The 17,881-nt window shown below is 37.2% G+C and overlaps 1 protein-coding gene across 1 annotated transcript in view; it reads left to right on the forward strand.

The window, feature by feature from the left end:
- LRIT1 (leucine rich repeat, Ig-like and transmembrane domains 1) overlaps positions 1 to 17,881 on the forward strand; it is a 26,827-nt gene that overhangs the window by 6,606 nt on the left and 2,340 nt on the right.

Genomic DNA, 17,881 nt, shown 5'->3' on the forward strand with positions numbered 1-17,881 from the left:
ACTTGTGTAGACACAAGCAGGCGGGAAGAGCTGCCCAAGAAGGGACAGGTTTGCTAAAAGAGGCCTGCATGGTTGCAGGGGGCAGCCTTGACAGGTCACGGGCAGGCAGGAAGGCTGCTGCCCTGCTGAGGGAGAGAGGTGGTGAAGAGGCACCTGCATAGTCACAGGTGGGCGTGGGAGTGCTGCAGAATAACAAATTTAAAGAAGTGAAATGAGGTCCTAGTAGTTCAATCAAAACAGAAAGGAGGTACAGATCTTAGGAAAAGATCTAGAATGAAAAAGTGTTCTCACTAAAGACAGTGAAGGAGACAGAGAGAGAGAGAAGGGCAAGGAGAAGGGAGGGGAGGAATAACAGAATTTTACTACTAACAGAGTTGTCCTATAAGAAATGTTGAAAGTGGTTCTACATAAAAAGAAAAAGGGAAAGTACACCAAAATTGAGCAAATTGACAAAGAGTAAAGCAGAATCAGAATCAAAATAAGAAAAACATATACACAAATCATTAAAAGGAAGGAAGCAAAGTACACAATCTTCATAGTCAAATGACTATGAGCACATACCAGCACAAAGACTATTTTAAATATAGAAAGTTTGATACAACCCTAATGGCAACCAAAAACTGATGAAAGAGAGAGGACTAAGAAAAATAAGGAAACAGGAAACTCACCAGGAAGAGCATCCAAATGAAAAGCAGACAGAGTACATAGGAAAAGAGAAATACAGAAAGATAAAAAACCCAAAAATGAGTGAATGTCAGTTAATAAACTTCATATATATCAATAACCCCCTTAAAAATTAATAGTAAACTCACCAATTAAAAGACACGGGGTGAATGGTAAATGACAAAGCTTGATCCATGTGTATTAGGCATACTAGAAATTCACTTTAAAGACAAGCATAGAAACTGAAGCAAGGGATTTTAAGCCAATAACAGAAAAATGCAGGGACTGCAATTCTCATAGATGACAAATTAGACTTTCAGTCAAAATATATAATTAGTGACATAGACAGTCACTGTATAATGATCAATGGGATAATTCATCAGGAAGATATAACTGTTGGCCATATTTACATACCTAACATAGTTGCAGCCAAATATACAAAACAACTACTAATAGAATTAAAGCAACACAATGATAGTAGGAGACCTCAACATACCATTTACATGATACATCATCCAAGCAGAAGTAAACAAGAAAATAATGGCCTAAAATGCAGCTATGGATAAGAACGACTTGATAGACATAGACCGAGCTTTCCAATTCAAAAGAAATGAATACACACATTCTTTTCAAGTAACTTGGAACTTGGAACATGGAGCTTTCTCAGATCATATGCTATATTGCAAAACTTGAATCAAATATATATCTAAATTGAAATTTTATTAGGCATCTTTTCTGATCACAGTGGTATTACACATTAAGAACCACCACGAAAGGAACCTGGGAAAAAAACTTCAGACATTTTTGAAGCTAAGAAACATACTTTTGAATAACTCCTGAGTCAATAAGATCAAAGGAGAAATAGAATAATCTGGATGAGTACCAATGAAAATGAAGAAACAAGATACCAGATCCTTTGGGATGGACTAGAAGCAGTATTAAGAGAAAACTACATAGCATATAGGCCAACATCAATTAACATGAAAATCCAAATAAATATTCCAACTTTACATCTGAAGCAACTAGAGAAAGAAGAGCAAATAAAACCTAAAATTCACTAGGCAGAAGAAAATAAGCAATGTAAGAAACAAAAGGAAAACACAAAATATCAATGAAACCAAGAGTTGATTCTTTGAAAAGATAAATAAAATTTTATCGGTAAGGCTATACTCACTAAGGAAAAAAGAGAAAATTCAAATAAAAAGAATGAAGGAGGAAAAAAATCACAACAGACACACAGAAATAAAAAAATATCATACAACCTTCCAAAATTGAACCAGGACAAAATATACAGCTGAAGTAGACCAATCACAAGCAGAGATTTTTTAAAAGTAATAAAAAAAATCACCTAGGAACAAAATCACAGAACCAGATAGTGTCCTTAGTAAATTCTACAAACCTTTAAAGATCTAATACCTGTCCTTCTCAACTTTTCAAAAAATTTGAAGAAGGAAGAAAGCTCTCAAAAAACTTTCACAAGGCCAATATTACCTTGGCCTTTTCGAAAACCAAAACAAGTACATCCAGAAAAGAAAACTATAAATTGATATCTCTAATGAAAACAGTTGTAAAAATCTGCCACAAAATCCTGGCACATCAAATTCAGAAATATGTTAAGAATCATTCACATGACCAACTGGGATTCATTCCAGGCAGGCAAGTTTGGTTTAATATAGGCAACTAAATCACTATCATTCACATCAACACAAAGAAAGATAAAATCACATGATCATTTTAATAAATCCTGAAAAGGCATTCAATAAGATTTAACACCGTTTTGTGATAAAAATGTTCAATAAAACGGGACTAAAGGAAACATATCTTAATACAATAAAGGCCATATGTAACAAACCCACAGTCAACATCACACTGAAATGTGAAATACTGAAAATATTTCCCATAGATCAGGAACAAGACAAAGATGTTCACTACTTTTCAGCATAGTATTGGAAATATTTTTTTAAAATTAATTTATTTATTTATACAAGCACTGGGTACAGTCAGAAGCATGGGAGGGTGAGAGAATTCACCAAGAGCCAGAGCAGAGAACAGACAGACAGACTGACGAAATACACTGCTGAGAGGAGCAGCGGGTTGGGCAGGAGAGTTCTGTCATGCCATGTGGGACCCTTGCTGGAGGCCAGGGATGGAACCTGCCACCCACTGCTCCCCTCAGCAGTGTACTTTGTTGGTCTGCCTGCTCTGCTTTCCCCTCTGGCTCTGGTGAATTCTCTCACCTCCCGTGCTTCTGACTGTACCCAGTGTTTGAATAAATAAATCTTTAACAATAAATAAAATATAAACAAACAAATAAATAAATAAATAAATAAATAAAAGCAATTAGACAAGAAAAAGACATAAAAGGATTCCAAAATGGGGAAAAATGAAATGATCACTATTCACAGATGAATTCAGAATATATACAGAAAATACAAAAGACACCACCTGAAAATAACTAGAAATAATAAATGAATAGAGTAAAGTGGCAGATATAAAATCAATACATAAAATTCTGTTGTGTTTCCATATATAAGCAATGAATAATAGGAAAGAGAAATTAAGAAACAGTCCCATTTACAGTCACATCAAAAAATGACAAAATACCTGGGAGAAAACTTAACAAAGGAGATGAAGGATCTATACAATGAAAACTATAAGGCTTTAATGTAAAGTAATAATAATAATAAGACACATAGAATGGAAAGCTAGCTTGTGTTCATAGATTGGAGGAAGTCATTGTTAAAATGGCCATATAACCTATGAAAATATACAGATTCAACATATTTATCAAAATCTCAATGATATTCTTCAATAAAATAGAACAAATAAGCATAAATTTGTGACCAAAAAAGATCTTAAATTGCCAAAGTCATCCTGAGAGAAGAGAAGAAAAATAGTGGCATCACAATCTCTGTCTTTGAACTATACTACAGAGATAGTACCAAAGTAGTTAGTAGTAGAACATTAACAGAAACATAGACCAGTGCAATAGACTTAAGAGCCCTGAATTAAATCCACACAAATATGGACAGCTTATCTTTGATAAAGGAGTCATCACCATGCAATGGAGAAAGGAAAAGTCTCTTTAACAAGTGGTATTAGGAACCTGCAGTGACATGGGGAGAAAAAATGAAATTAGATCATTACTTAACTGCATACACAACAATTAACTCAATATTAGACTTGGATACAAGACTTGAAACCACAAAACACCTAAAACAAAATAATAGGAATCATATTCCTACACATTAACTGTACAGAAGTATTTGAAGACTGGAATCCAATAGCAAGAGAAACAAGCAAAATTAACAAATGGGACTACATCAAACTGAAACGCTTCTGTACTATGAAAGAAATCATCACAGAAACAAAAAAGCAAAGTAAGGACAAGTAAGAGATATTAGCACAGAACATGTGGCTTGTACAAAGGGTTAATTTCCAAAAATATATAAAGAACTCACACAGCTCAATCACAAAAGAAAGAAAAACCAATCAAATAATGGACAAATGGGCCTCCCTGGTGGTGCAAAGTGTTAAGATGCAACCTATGAAGCTATTCACAGCCACTGCAGCATGAGTTCGATCCCCAGCCAGGGAGTTACCCACATGGTGCAGCAGACCTCTCCTGACTTACCTGCTGCTCCCCTCAGCAGTGTTTTTGGTCCATCTGCCTGTTCTGTTCCCGCTCTGTCTTGGTGAGTCATCTCACTGACCCCCGCACCCCCCCCCCACACACACACCTCTGGCCTCTACCCCAGTCCTTGTATGCATAAATAAATAAATCTTTTTAAAAAATGGGCAAAAGACCTAAATAGAAACTTCTCCAAAGAAGATATACAGATAACCGGGCCTCCCTGGTGGGTGCAGCGGTTGAGCACTCTGCTGTGTAGCTGCCCACAGCCTCTGCAGTGCCGGTTCGATCCCGGCCACCGGGCGAGGGTCCCACATGGCGCACAGACCTCTCCTGCCGCCCGCTGCTCCCCTCAGCAGTGTACTTCGTCAGTCTGCCTGTTCTGTTCTCCACTCTGGCTCTGGTGAATTCTCTCACCCTCCGTGCTTCTGACTGTACCCAGTGCTTGTATAAATAAATAAATAAATCTTAAAAAAAGGCACTCTCCGACCGGCAGAGAGGAGGAAACAACAAACCAAAACAACAACAAGAACAAACGACGCAGCAAGCGGGACTGTGAGCGGAAAGGAACTATTGCAGCCACCACACCCGTGAACGGGAGCTGAGGTGAACCCTGCAGGATCCGCCGCGGCGGTGAGCGAACGGCTCCGGGCGCCATTAAGAAGAACAAAGACCCCGGGAGACCGCACACAGCCCGGGCTGCCGGTAAGCCCTGCGCGGGAAACGCGGCGCGCCTGGCGCACTTGAAAAGCAAGTGCAGACCGGGATCGCGGCTGCCCAGGTCCCCGCGCCTGCGACCTAGGCTTGCGGGGAGACGCACGGAGGTCCTCACTGAGGTGAAGGTCCCTCCCTGAGTAAGCAGGAACCAGGCGCCCAGGCACGGGAGCAGTGCAAAGGCGCCATTCGCGCCACTGAACTGGGCTACAGCCCGCGTCCTGGACCTGAGGGCTTTGAACTGAGACCCGGGGCACGAAAATTCGGGGCGTGGTTTCTCCACGACGGTGGGGCACAAGGCAGACACAGCACCCCAAAGCTGTTGAGGTGTACCCTACCATTCCCGCTCTGTTCTCTGTCCCGGGGTGGGGGGAGGCGAAAAACAGCCCCCCAAGGACAATAGGAGAGATCTCTGGCGCCACCTAGCGACCAGGAAAAAAGTCACTAAACCCTATAAAACAGGACATCTCTTAAGTCGGCTTGAAAAAGGGCAGAAGGTTTCTGGAGGACCCAGTGGCCAGCCGGGAAGTTATTCCACGCCAGGCCCCTTCCGACCAGCAGTCTGAGCCCACAGAGGGAGCAGGCACCCCGTCCGGGGCAGACCGGGTGCGCAGAAGAGTGTGCCTGAAACCGGAGGCGCAGGGACTGCATCCCGCTTCGCCATTTGAGAACAGGGACATTTCTTCAGTAAAAACTGCCTAAAACCAGCAGAAAGCTCCCCCAGAAGACAGAGATGGCTCCTGGAAGAGCCAGGGGAGCGGAGAGTTCACCCAAGATGTCAGTCAGTCCGAGCAACACAGTGTCCCAACGCTACGACAAATTAGAAAACAGACAGTAGGGAGTAGAAGAACCACACGCAACCTAAAAACTCCTCAGGAAAGAAGCACACCACAAAAAGAAAACCACTCCCCAGATTGCAACGACAGCAACTTGGAAGAACTTCTGGCCTTCCAGAAAGAGAATTTAAAATTGCCATGATTAAAAAAGTGATAGATCAGAAGAAGGAAATTGAGTCCCTAAAGAGGGAAGTAAGAGAAATGCAGGAGATCAAAGAATTAATGGAGGAACTAAAGAACTCTGGGAAAAGCAATGAAAGCAGAATAGATGAAATGGAAGAACGAATAAGTAATCTTGAAGACACAGAAATAAAAAGAACCAAAACAGAAAAGGAAAGAGAAGTACGAAGGAAAAGAGAATGAAGAAGACTTCGGGAACTATCTGACTCCATGAGGAAAGGAAATATAAGAGTTATAGGAATTCCAGAAGGAGAGGAGAGAGATGTAGGAACAGAGAAATATTCATGGATATAATTGAAGAGAACTTCCCAAATGAGAAGAAGGAGCTGAAAATTGATATACAAGAAGCAAGAAGAACACCAAACTTCCACGACGAAAGGAAAACCAAGCAAGACACATAATAGTAAGCTCCCAAGAATCCAGGACAAGGAAAAAATAATGAAGCTGACAAGAGGGAAGAAACAGATAACATTCAAAGGAAAACCAATCAGGCTGACATCAGACTTCTCTGAAGAAACACTACGGGCAAGGAGAGAGTGGAGGGACATAGTCAACAGACTCCAAGAAAACAGATGCCAACCAAGAATACTCTATCCCGCAAAGCTCTCTTTCCTCCATGAAGAAAGAATATGACCTTCCCAGACAAAGAGAAACTCCGGAATTTCATTGCGACTAAACCCCACTCCAAAAATACTACAAGGAATCCTAAAGCCAGAACCTCAGAGGGACGAATAACAACGAAAGAAGACCAAAAAAAAAAAAAGTTATTAAAAAGATAAATAAATAAAATCAAAGGAAAGACAAACATAATGGCAAATACAGATGCTAACATATCAATATTAACTCTAAATGTAATGGACTAAACTCTTCAATAAAAAGACACAGAGTTGCAGCCTGGATTAAGAAACAAAACCCAACCTTTTGCTGTCTCCAGGAAACACATTTAGCTACAAAAGATAAAATAGGCTCAAAGTCAAAGGATGGAAAACAATCCTACAAGCAAATGGGCCAAAAAAGAAAGCAGGAACAGCTATACTTATATCAGATAAAACAGACTTCAAACTCAAAAAAATAAAAAGAGACCCCAATGGTCACTACATTATGATTAAGGGGACAATACTTCAAGAAGAATAACACTCATTAACATTACTCACCAAACGAAAGAGCACCAAAATATATCAGACAACTGTTGTCCTCTCTGAAACAGACATCAGAGAAACACATATGTAGTGGGAGACTTCAACACACACTATCAACAATGGATAGATCAACAAGACAAAAATAAGTAAAGAAACTAAAGCTCTAAATAAGGACCTAGAGCATTTGGGCTTAACAGACATCTATAGAACACTAAACCCAAAAAAAACGGAGTACACATTTTTCTCAAGCGCACACGGATCATTCTCCAGGATCGATCACATACTGGGGCACAAGACAAACATCAACAGATACAACCAAGATTGAAATCATACCAACCATCTTTTCTGACCACGAAGGCATCAAACTAGAAATAAATCATAAAAAGAAGGCAAGGAACTATCCTACCTCATGGAGATTAAAAGCCACACTACTGGAAGACCACTGGACTAACGAGGAATCAAAGAAGAAATTAAAAAATTCTTTGAATTGAATGACAAGGAGGACCAATATCCTAAATGTATGGGATGCAGCAAAAGCAGTAATAAGAGGAAAATTATAGCAATAGAAGCTCACATCAAAAACAAGAAAGAACTCAAAGAAACAACCTAATCTCGAAGCTCAAAGATCTAGAAAAAGAAAACAAAAAAACCCCAGAACCAGTAGAAGAAAAGAAATAATAAAAACCAAAGCAGAAATAAATGAAATTGAAACTAAAAAAACAATCCAAAAGATCAATGAAACAAGAGCTGGTTCTTTGAAAAAATCAATAAAATAGACAAACCCCTAGCCAGGCTCACAAAGGAAAAAGGGAGAAAGCACAAATACACAGAATCATAAATGAAAGAGGAGAAATCACAACGGACACAGCAGAAATCAAAAGAATAATCAGTAACTACTATGAACAGTTATATGGAAACAAGTTCAACAATCTAGAGAGATGGACAAATTCCTACAACTCTACAATCACCAAAGCTAGATAAAGAAGAAATAGAACACCTAAACAGACCAATTACAAGCAGCGAAATTGAAATGGTAATTAAAAACCTCCCCAAAACAAAAGCCCAGGACCTGATGGATTTACAAATGAATACCAAACCATTCAGAGACGAATTAGTGCCTATCCTTCACAAACTCTTCCAAAAAATTGAGAAGGAAGGGACAATACCAAACACGTTTCTATGAAGCCAATATTACACTAATACCAAAACCGAATAAGGACAATACAAAAAAGGAAAACTATAGGCCAATCTCCCTAATGAACACTGATGCAAAAATCCTCAATAAAATTTTAGCTATCAGAATCCAACAATGTATCCATAAGATAATTCACCACGACCAAGTTGGATTCATTCCAGGGGCACAAGGATGGTTTAACATCCGAAAATCAATCAACGTTATCCAACACATCAACAAAAAGAAATAAAAAACCATATGATAATATCAATAGATGCTGAGAAAGCTTTCGACAAAGTGCAACACCCATTCATGATAAAACCCTTGAATTTCTTGGATACAAGGAACATACCTCAACATCATAAAGGCCATCTATGACAAGCCAACAGCCAGTATCATTCTCAATGGTGAAAAGCTGAAAGCAATTCCATTAAGATCTGGAACAAGACAAGGATGTCCACTCTCACCACTGCTTTTCAATATAATACTGGAAGTCCTAGCCAGAGCAATAAGACAAGAGAAAGACATCCAAGGATCCAAATAGGAAAAGAAGAAGTCAAACTATCACTATTTGCAGATGATATGATAATATACATAGAGAACCCAAAATCTCCACAGAAAAACTAATTCAACTCATCAATCAATTCAGTAAAGTGGCAGGATACAAATCAACACGCAAAAGTCAGTAGCCTTCCTATACACAAACAATAAATCTGAAGAAGAAGAAATCAAAAAAACCACCCCTTTTATTATCGAAACAAAAAAATCAAATATTTGGGATAAATCTAACAAAGAGGTAAAGGACCTATACAAAGAAAACTATAAACACTGTTAAAGAATAGAAGAAGACACAAAGAAATGGAAAGACATCCCCTGCTCATGGATTGGAAGAATAAACATTATTAAATGGCCATCCTACCAAAGCAATATACAGATTCAATGCTATTCCAATCAAAATCTCAATGGCATTCTTCAAAGAAATAGAACAATTATTGATGAAATTCATATGGAATCACCAAAAACCCGAATAGCCAAGCTCTACTGAAAAAAAAAGAAGGAAATGGAGGCATCACACTCCCAGACTTCAAACTATACTACAAAGCCATAATCATCAAAACTGCATGGTATTGGAACAAGAACAGACATACAGACCAATGGAATCGAATAGAAAATCCAGAAATAACCCACAGATTTATGGTCAACTAATCTTTGACAAAGGAGCAAAGACTATGCATTGGAGCAAAGAAAGTTTGTTCAATAAATGGTGCTGGGAAAACTGGGTCGCTACATGCAAAAGAATGAAGCTTGACCACTACCTCACACCATACACAAAAATCAACTCAAAATGGATAAAGAACTAGACATAAGACCTGAAACCATAAAATACATAGAAGGAATATAGGCGAAACACTACGGGATTTGCACATCAAAGACATCTTTACAGACACATCACCCAAAGCAGTGATATGAAGAGAAGATAAACAGCTGGGACTACATCAATTAAAGAGCTTCTGCACAGCAAAAGAGACAATAACAAAAACAAAGAGAAACCCCACCACTGGGAGAACATTTTGCACCCAACACTAATGATAAAGGACTGATCACAAAAATCTGCAAAGAGCTGATGAGACTCAGCAAACAACAAAGAAAATAATCCAGTCAAAAATGGGCAGAAGAGCTAAAAAGAACTTCTCTGAAGAGGAATGAAATGGCCAACAGACATATGAAAAAATGTTCAACATCACTTGTATCAGGAAATGCAAATCAAAACTACCATGAGATACCATCTCACACCAGTGAGAATGGCACATATTAAAAAAAACTAGCAACAAACAAATGTTGCGAGGGTGTGGAGAAAAAGAACTCTTCTGCACTGTTGGTGGGAGTGCAAACTGGTCCAACCACTATGGAGAGCTGTGTGGAGATTTCTGGACCTACTAACATAGAGCTTCCATATGATCAGCAATTCCACTCCTAGGTATTTACCCAAAGGACACAGAAACATCAATTCCAAAGAGCACTGCACTCCTATGTTTTAGCAGCACTGTTTACATAGCTAAGCTTTGGAAACAACCCAAATGCCCAAAAATAGATGACTGGATCAAGAAGATGTGGTACATATATACCATGGAATATTACTCAGCATTCAAAAAAGATAAACACATGCAATTTGCAGCAACATGGATGGACTGGAAGGGATCATGCTCAGCGAAATAAGCCAAAAGAAAAAGAAAAATACCGGATGGTCTCACTCATAGCAGGAATCTAGAAAACTTAAATAAGGGACCAGGAAATGAATATAAGAAAGTGAAAATCAAAATCAACAAAAAACTATGAACCAGAGACACTTTTTGGGGGGTGGGGGGGCGGGAGGGGAAGGATGGGGTCAGAATGGGGCGTTTGCAATTGTATGGGGGTAATAAATAAATAAATTAATATTTAAAAAAAAAAATAAATAAAAAAAAATAAATCTTAAAAAAAAAATAAAGAAGATATACAGATAACCTATCAGCACATAAAAAATGCTCAGCAGTCACTTAAAAGGGAAACAAAAATGGAAACCACAATGAGATATCATTCCATGCCTGTGAGGAGGGCCAATATCAAAAAGATTGGGAGGGCCAATATCAAAAAGTGTTTTGAGGACGTGGGAAAAGGAACACTCATCCACTGAGGGTAGGAATGTAAGTTGGTACAGCCTCTATGGAAAATGGTATAGAGAATCAAAGAAATTAGCAGGACCCTGAAAGGCAGAGGTTTGTGGTCAAAGGAAATTGAAAGCAAAATCAGAGGTACCTGAAGATTGGTAGAAAAAAGAAAGGGTAGGGATCTGATGAGATACTATTTGTAGGGGGCAGTATAATATGAAGGGAAGGCATTTCCATGAAGCTGCTTCTATGGGTTAAGAAAGACAAATCTAGAAATTTCAAAAGTTAAGAATATATTCCTCATTGAATAGTGTTTGAAAGATGCATCAGATCTATGATTTGCAAATATCTTGAGGACAAGGACATCTCTTATTCAGTATTGGTGTCACAAAACTGCTAATAGCTGGCATAACATATGCCTCCTTAAATGTTGTTGATTTCACCAAAAGCAATTCCAGTACAATGAATGGGCAGTAGACAATTTCAGCAGACTGGAGTGTGAAAAGTAATTGAGAAAATATTAATAACAATTCTTTCAACAAGGCTTAGTTCTGAAGGTAGAAACCAAATAAAATTAGAAGGCAAGATCATTTTATGTTCTTTTTGTGGTTTTGAAATGTGACAAACTTGCACATCCATCTTCACTAGAAAAAAAATTCAGGAGAAAAGGGGAAGAAATTAGAAATACATGAGAGAAGATGAAAGCTAAACTGATAACCAGAAACTTCCTGTTATTCTTGTTACATCTTGGCCAGGGGAACACCAGACCAGCTGAAACCAGATTTGGTCTGTTTGCAACACTGACCTCCAGTTAGCAGAGCATCACATGCTATTGATACATTGGAGAACTAGGATTAACCAATAGTGAACTCTTGGCATCACACATTCACAAATCTACACTTTTTAACACAGTGAACCCCCTAAAGTCCCACATGTGACCTATGAAGAGGCATGAAGAACAGATGCAGCTACCCAAAGGCCTCCTGAAACTTCCCTAATCTCTTCACCAATCATTTTCTAAGTCCACTATCATCCAAGCCTACTCCTGCAATAAATATATATCCTGCTTGAGAACATTGGAGCTGGTAGATTTGAGCCTTGCTACTATCAATTTGCTTGACCACCCTGCAAATAAAGTCTTTTCAGTCTGCGGAGGGGATTATTTGATCAGTATCTAGTCTTTTCATTGTGCATCAGCAATTGGACCCACTTGTGATTGATAAAAAGAGGCAGATATGGAAAGACAGATAAGGAAGTAAAACAGTTGTTTATGTTTATAAAAATACATGGCAGGTGACCTTTGTTTTTTTTAATTAAGTGGAAGATAAATTGTGCTTTGGTAGGAGAATAAAGAAATAATGGGGTCTGGAAGAAAGCCTCAGGTTTGAAATAGATGAAAAATGGGAATGGAAATTAAGTGATCAGCATTAAGTTCATTGTTCACAGACATTTGTCACAATGTGAGGCTATACCTTTACTTATTGAAGTATGCTTTCTCACTTTGATACTATTACCCCCAACCTCAAAGGTTTTATGTCTCATCTGAACCCAGTTTCTGCTCAATAAAACTGAAGACCAAATGGTTATGTATAAATATTGTAACTATTTCCTAAATCACATTTAATCAAAACACAGTATTCTTCTATTCTATTTAAATAAACTGTGTGGTGTTTTTTTTTCCAGAGACATATTTAAGCAATATGCTTATTCAAGGACAAAATAAATGGAAGTGCCTAGAGATAGATGGATCTATTCACTTAACTTTGTGTGTGCATGCTATCGAACACAGACTATCTTAAAAGATGAGTTCAAGAGAGCATAACCTATTTTTAGACAAATGATTTTGTAAATTGCATACACAGTGGTAGAAGAATATTTTAAATCCTAATTGAACTAAGTCATCTCATTACCTGGCTGTACTGACCAATGAGTGTTGCCATGGTGACGAGGCAATCAACTTAGCAGGCCTACGTGAGAATTTCCATACCAAATGCTATATCAAGTTCTGCCTTGCTCATCTCAAATGCTTTCTAATCAGTGAGGATATAAAGCAAATGATTTAGTGACACAGAAACAGACACCATAAAGGAAAAAAAAAATAGACTTTTTTTTTTACAAATCTTATTGCCAAAGCATGTTGACAGATAACTAGCTAAGGAGCATTTTTAAAGACTCAATAAATTTTAGGCATTTCTCTTCAACAACACATAAAAATCTTTCAAGATATATATATATAATACATATATATATGCACACACACATATATATTATATATAGCAATTAGCATTTAGAAATTTTTATACATATTCAGGTAAAAATCAAAGCTTGAACAAACAATTGCTTTGTTGTCTGTACAATTATCAGTGAGATCATCAAAATTTATGCTGTGGGTTGAATTGTGTGCTCTCAAAACTGAGATCTTGAAGACCTAACATAGATTTTTTTTTCCAGTTTTTAAAAATTATTGAGGAAAACAAGGTTGATAATGCTATATTATTCAGACTCACAGGTTCACATCTCTTCAGATGTATGTCACCACATCACACCCATCACCAATCACCCATAAACCTTCACCCACAGTGCATCGAGCCCTCTCCTCCCTTTGCTCCTTACCCCTAGCCTCTAGGGGTATTTGGACCAATTTATACAGCTTTTTACAGTCCTTTAAATATATTTGGCTTACTTCAGTGAAACACCTTTAGTAAAATATGATGTATCTTGAACAAAGAGAAGTGGAGAGCTCAGAGAGTACAGGTTTCCTCTACTAGCCAGAAGTTCAGCTTCCCTAAAGAACTTGATAGAATGCAATGGCACAAAGCAAAGAAGCAAATACCATCAGCTTACATGGAAAAAATTTCCAGCATTTCCAAACCCAAATAACCCAAAAATTATAGCAAGTAACACATTAAACCTAAAAAAACTTACCCATACAGTAAAAGCAGGAATGAGCTAAGAAGTGCACAACATATACAAAGAAGTTCCCAGGGAAAGAACTTGGCATTGGCAGTGTTCTTGCTGCTGCTGGGGTGCAAGCTGCCTTTAGTATGTCTGCTGCAACCCAAATATGCTATTTGCACTCTTCACCTTTGGTCATAAAAGCAAAAATACTCTTTTTAGCTATGGAAAACAAGTACTAATATAGTGCTTTAGTAACAACAACGCAATATAAAGCACACTTTCATAAGTAGGAGATACTTAAGTTGAAGTTGGCAGAAGCATTTTGGATCCCTGATTTAGAGCATAAATACTGGCTATGACCTTGAGAGGTACGTGTTTATCCTCTCAGCCCAACTGATTTTCCATTTCCCTTTCTCTGTATCAGTAACTGTTCTTTTTTTCTTTTCCTTTCTCCCTTCATTTCTTGTCTCACCAGTCAAAATTAAATTCCACTTATAGTTTGGTTTAGGAAATATTAATATAAATCATGTAAAGAAGAATGAAATATTAACTAACCAAGTGAATCGCTTCATTTTTTGCTCTGGTCTCTTTTTATTTGGGCTCTCCTTTTTAGGCTTTCAAGCCATACTTTCTTTAAAATTATTGTACTACAAATTTCTATCAACTCATTCTTTCTTTCTTCTTTCTCTATTTTCCCATGAACTGTATTAATATGTACAGTAAACTTCCCCTAAATTCCTGTAACAATAAGCCAATTTAAGAGCTTTTCCTGGGATATGCAGTAAGATTTTTTAGGCTTTATTTTTTCTGCTTCTACCCTGCAAAGTAACAAAAATATTCCTAAAATTTGGAAGAAATAATTTAGATTTTAAAAATTCTATTTTCTACATTTCCTTATTTCTTTTCTCTGAATTGAGCAATCTAATAGGCTAAATAGCTCTTACAACAAAGGATACTAATATTAGAGTGAATAAAATTTTGAAAACACTTCTAGAATTAGTTTTATGAGACACAAAATTTGAGTCTAAGTGCTTCTTTAGAATCACTATGGCCAATCTTTCTGATTTGGAAAAGTAAACTCTAATCCAATCTCAAATTTAAAGTAATAACTTTGTGGTAAAAGCCGACAAATACCTAATTAGCCCACTTGTCATAAATGTGTTCTGTGGACAATTAAGCATGTCAAGTTTATACAGGAGGGTGACTTACAGAGATAGAAAATGTGACTTTAAGGGATATGAATCCAGGGGGAATTTTTTATCAGCTGCCTATACACTAGAAAAATGCAAACATCTTTGCTTATGACCCAATAAAATCCATTGAGTCATATTTCTGACTTAGTTAAATCTGTAATTCTCAAATTCCGTGTCTTCCATTCTTTATACTAGCAAACTTCCAACTACATTGGAGAACTGACTTGTGCCAGGCACAACTTTTTCAAGGCTGTCTGCTTACTGATTTGTCTCTTGTGACTACATTCAGTAGACTTTATAAAATGTCGTCTGTACTGTTTTGAACTTGATCAATTTCCTTGAGACATGAGTGCACATTAGAAATGTGTCTTCCAGATGCTGAAGCACATGCTTTCTCTTTCTGGATCCCTGTGAGGCATGAACTTGGGTGACCCAGCCTGGCAATGGAGTTTCTGTAGCAATATATCACAAGTTTTCTGCAAATCATGGAGGTGCCCAAATGCTCAAACATTTGCCTACCAAACAAATGGAGGATGTTGTTAGACTCATTCATATGCTGTGTGGTTGCTCATCATTGATGCTTTTGCTATGAGGTCAAAGAGAAGTGCCTGTGTCCAAGATTGGACCTTTTGTTGTCATAAAAACACAAATATCATGTTTGTCCATTAGATCCAGTCTAAGAATCTCCTTTGTTGACAAAACTTGATACAATCTTAGAGTAAGCAAATTGGAATTTCTCAACAAATGTTGGGAAAAAGAACCTCTCTCTTTTTTTTTAATCTGCTTTGAACATAACCAATGTTCTTCCTATAACATTACAATGCCACTACTGCATATGTGGGGGAGAAGCTTGCTTATTACAGAATCAGTGTTCTTTAGTTTAATAACCTCTGCCTGTAAGAACCAAATTTTTAAAAAAGGAAAGAAAAGAAAACACAAAGTCAAAGCTAGTACAATTCATTTTTATGGTTTTCCGCAGCTGTTCTCCCATTTCGTAATGTACAAATAGGAGAAATGTTGAAATCATCATTTATCCTGTGGGAAATGACAAAGCAATTAAAAAAACCTTATCTGGACAGGAAAATAGCGTAATAATATTAACATTTAAAAAAATAGAGTGAGATAGATTGGAAGAGGTAGGAATGGGAACAGAAAACAGGTTGTATCTGTGTGGTAGATGCAGATAAAAAGCCCTGACAGCTTGAAGACAATTAAATTAGTAATGAGTTATATGACATTATAAACATCATAAAATTACAATTCTTAGAGGTAATGATGAAATTAATTAGTTTAAAGGATATTGAATATATTTGCAAAATAAAAGTCAGTTGGACAAGATGGTCTTTCGAGCTATATCCAGTCAAGATTAAAAATAAATAATGAGGAATCTATCACACCTGCAAATGCTGCCAGAAATATAGTAACTAGATGTTTTGAACATTTGAAAAATACTTATAGATGAGAAATTAAAGTACTAAAAAATAATGAAGAATCACAAAATGGGAAAATCAATACTTATAAAATTTAATTATGAATATGACTAATATAGCTGACTATACAGTATAAGCATTATTATGAACAATAATAATACAGGTTTTAAATCACACCTTATTAAAAACTGGGGGTTAAGGAGAGGAAGGAAATAGCAACTCTTTTATGATATGATAATTATATTATATACCAAAATAAGTCAGTATTGGTCTTTCTTAAAGCAATAGTAAAATGAATTTCATGTTTGCTTCTTAAAATAAAGGTAACTTGGGGCTCCCCCCGTGGCGCAGCAGTTGAGCGCTGGGTTGCAAAGCTGCCCGCAGCTTCTGTAGCGCCAGTTCGATCCCGGCTGTTCCCCAGCCTCCGAGGAAGGTCCCACATGGCGCGCAGACCTCTCCTGCCACCTGCTGCTCCCCTCAGCAGTGTACTTCGGTCCTTCTGCCTGCTCTGCTCCCTGCTCTGGCTCTGTGAATTCTCTCACCCTCCCGCGCTTCTGACTGTACCCAGTGCTTGTATAAATAAAATAATAAATAAATAAAAAATAAAGGTAACTTTACTTAGTATAATCAGTATGTGTAAGATTCAAGTCACTGAGTTAAAAGAGCATAAAGAAATTGTGTGATATAGACCAATCTAGGAATAGGGAGTAACAAAGTCTAAAAGTAGAAAGTATAAAAAAGAGCACAAATGTACAATAAAAATATCAGTTATCACCATTGTAAAAAAAATTAAATTCTCTTGTATTGGTGAAAGAAACTAAGTCAATTATATGAGCTTAATAACAGACACAATAAAGTGGAACAAAGTGGAAAAGTAAACATAAAAACATAGAGGAATGCAAAAACACTAATTAAGGTGTAATACACAACTATGTCATTGCAGCACTATTTACAATAGCCAGGTCATGGAAATACCCTAAGTCACCAAAGATAGATGAGTGCATTAAGAGGAATAGGTATTTATACACAATGGATACTCAAGTATAAAAAAAAACACATGAAATTCTGTCACTTGAGACAATATAGATGGAAATGGAAGGAATTATGCTAAACAAAATGCCATAAGGAGATAGACAAATAGCAGATGATTTCACTCATGTGGAATTTAGGGAAATAAAATAAAGGAATGGACAGAACTAAAAACAAAATTCTATAAGTATGATGGTAGAATTAAGGCTACTAGGTTGGGGGATAAAATGAGAAAGGGGCCAGTGGAGAATTATGGTGCCTTGGATGTAGATGTAGTGTGGTAACACCCATCTGAAGAGGTGTAAAACCTATGCCTCTACAATCATATATAGTGTTTCCAATCAAT

Source organism: Talpa occidentalis, unplaced genomic scaffold (assembly GCF_014898055.3).
Source record: "Talpa occidentalis isolate TD23 unplaced genomic scaffold, MPIMG_talOcc4v2.1 talOcc4.8, whole genome shotgun sequence".
Classification (NCBI taxonomy): domain Eukaryota; kingdom Metazoa; phylum Chordata; class Mammalia; order Eulipotyphla; family Talpidae; genus Talpa; species Talpa occidentalis.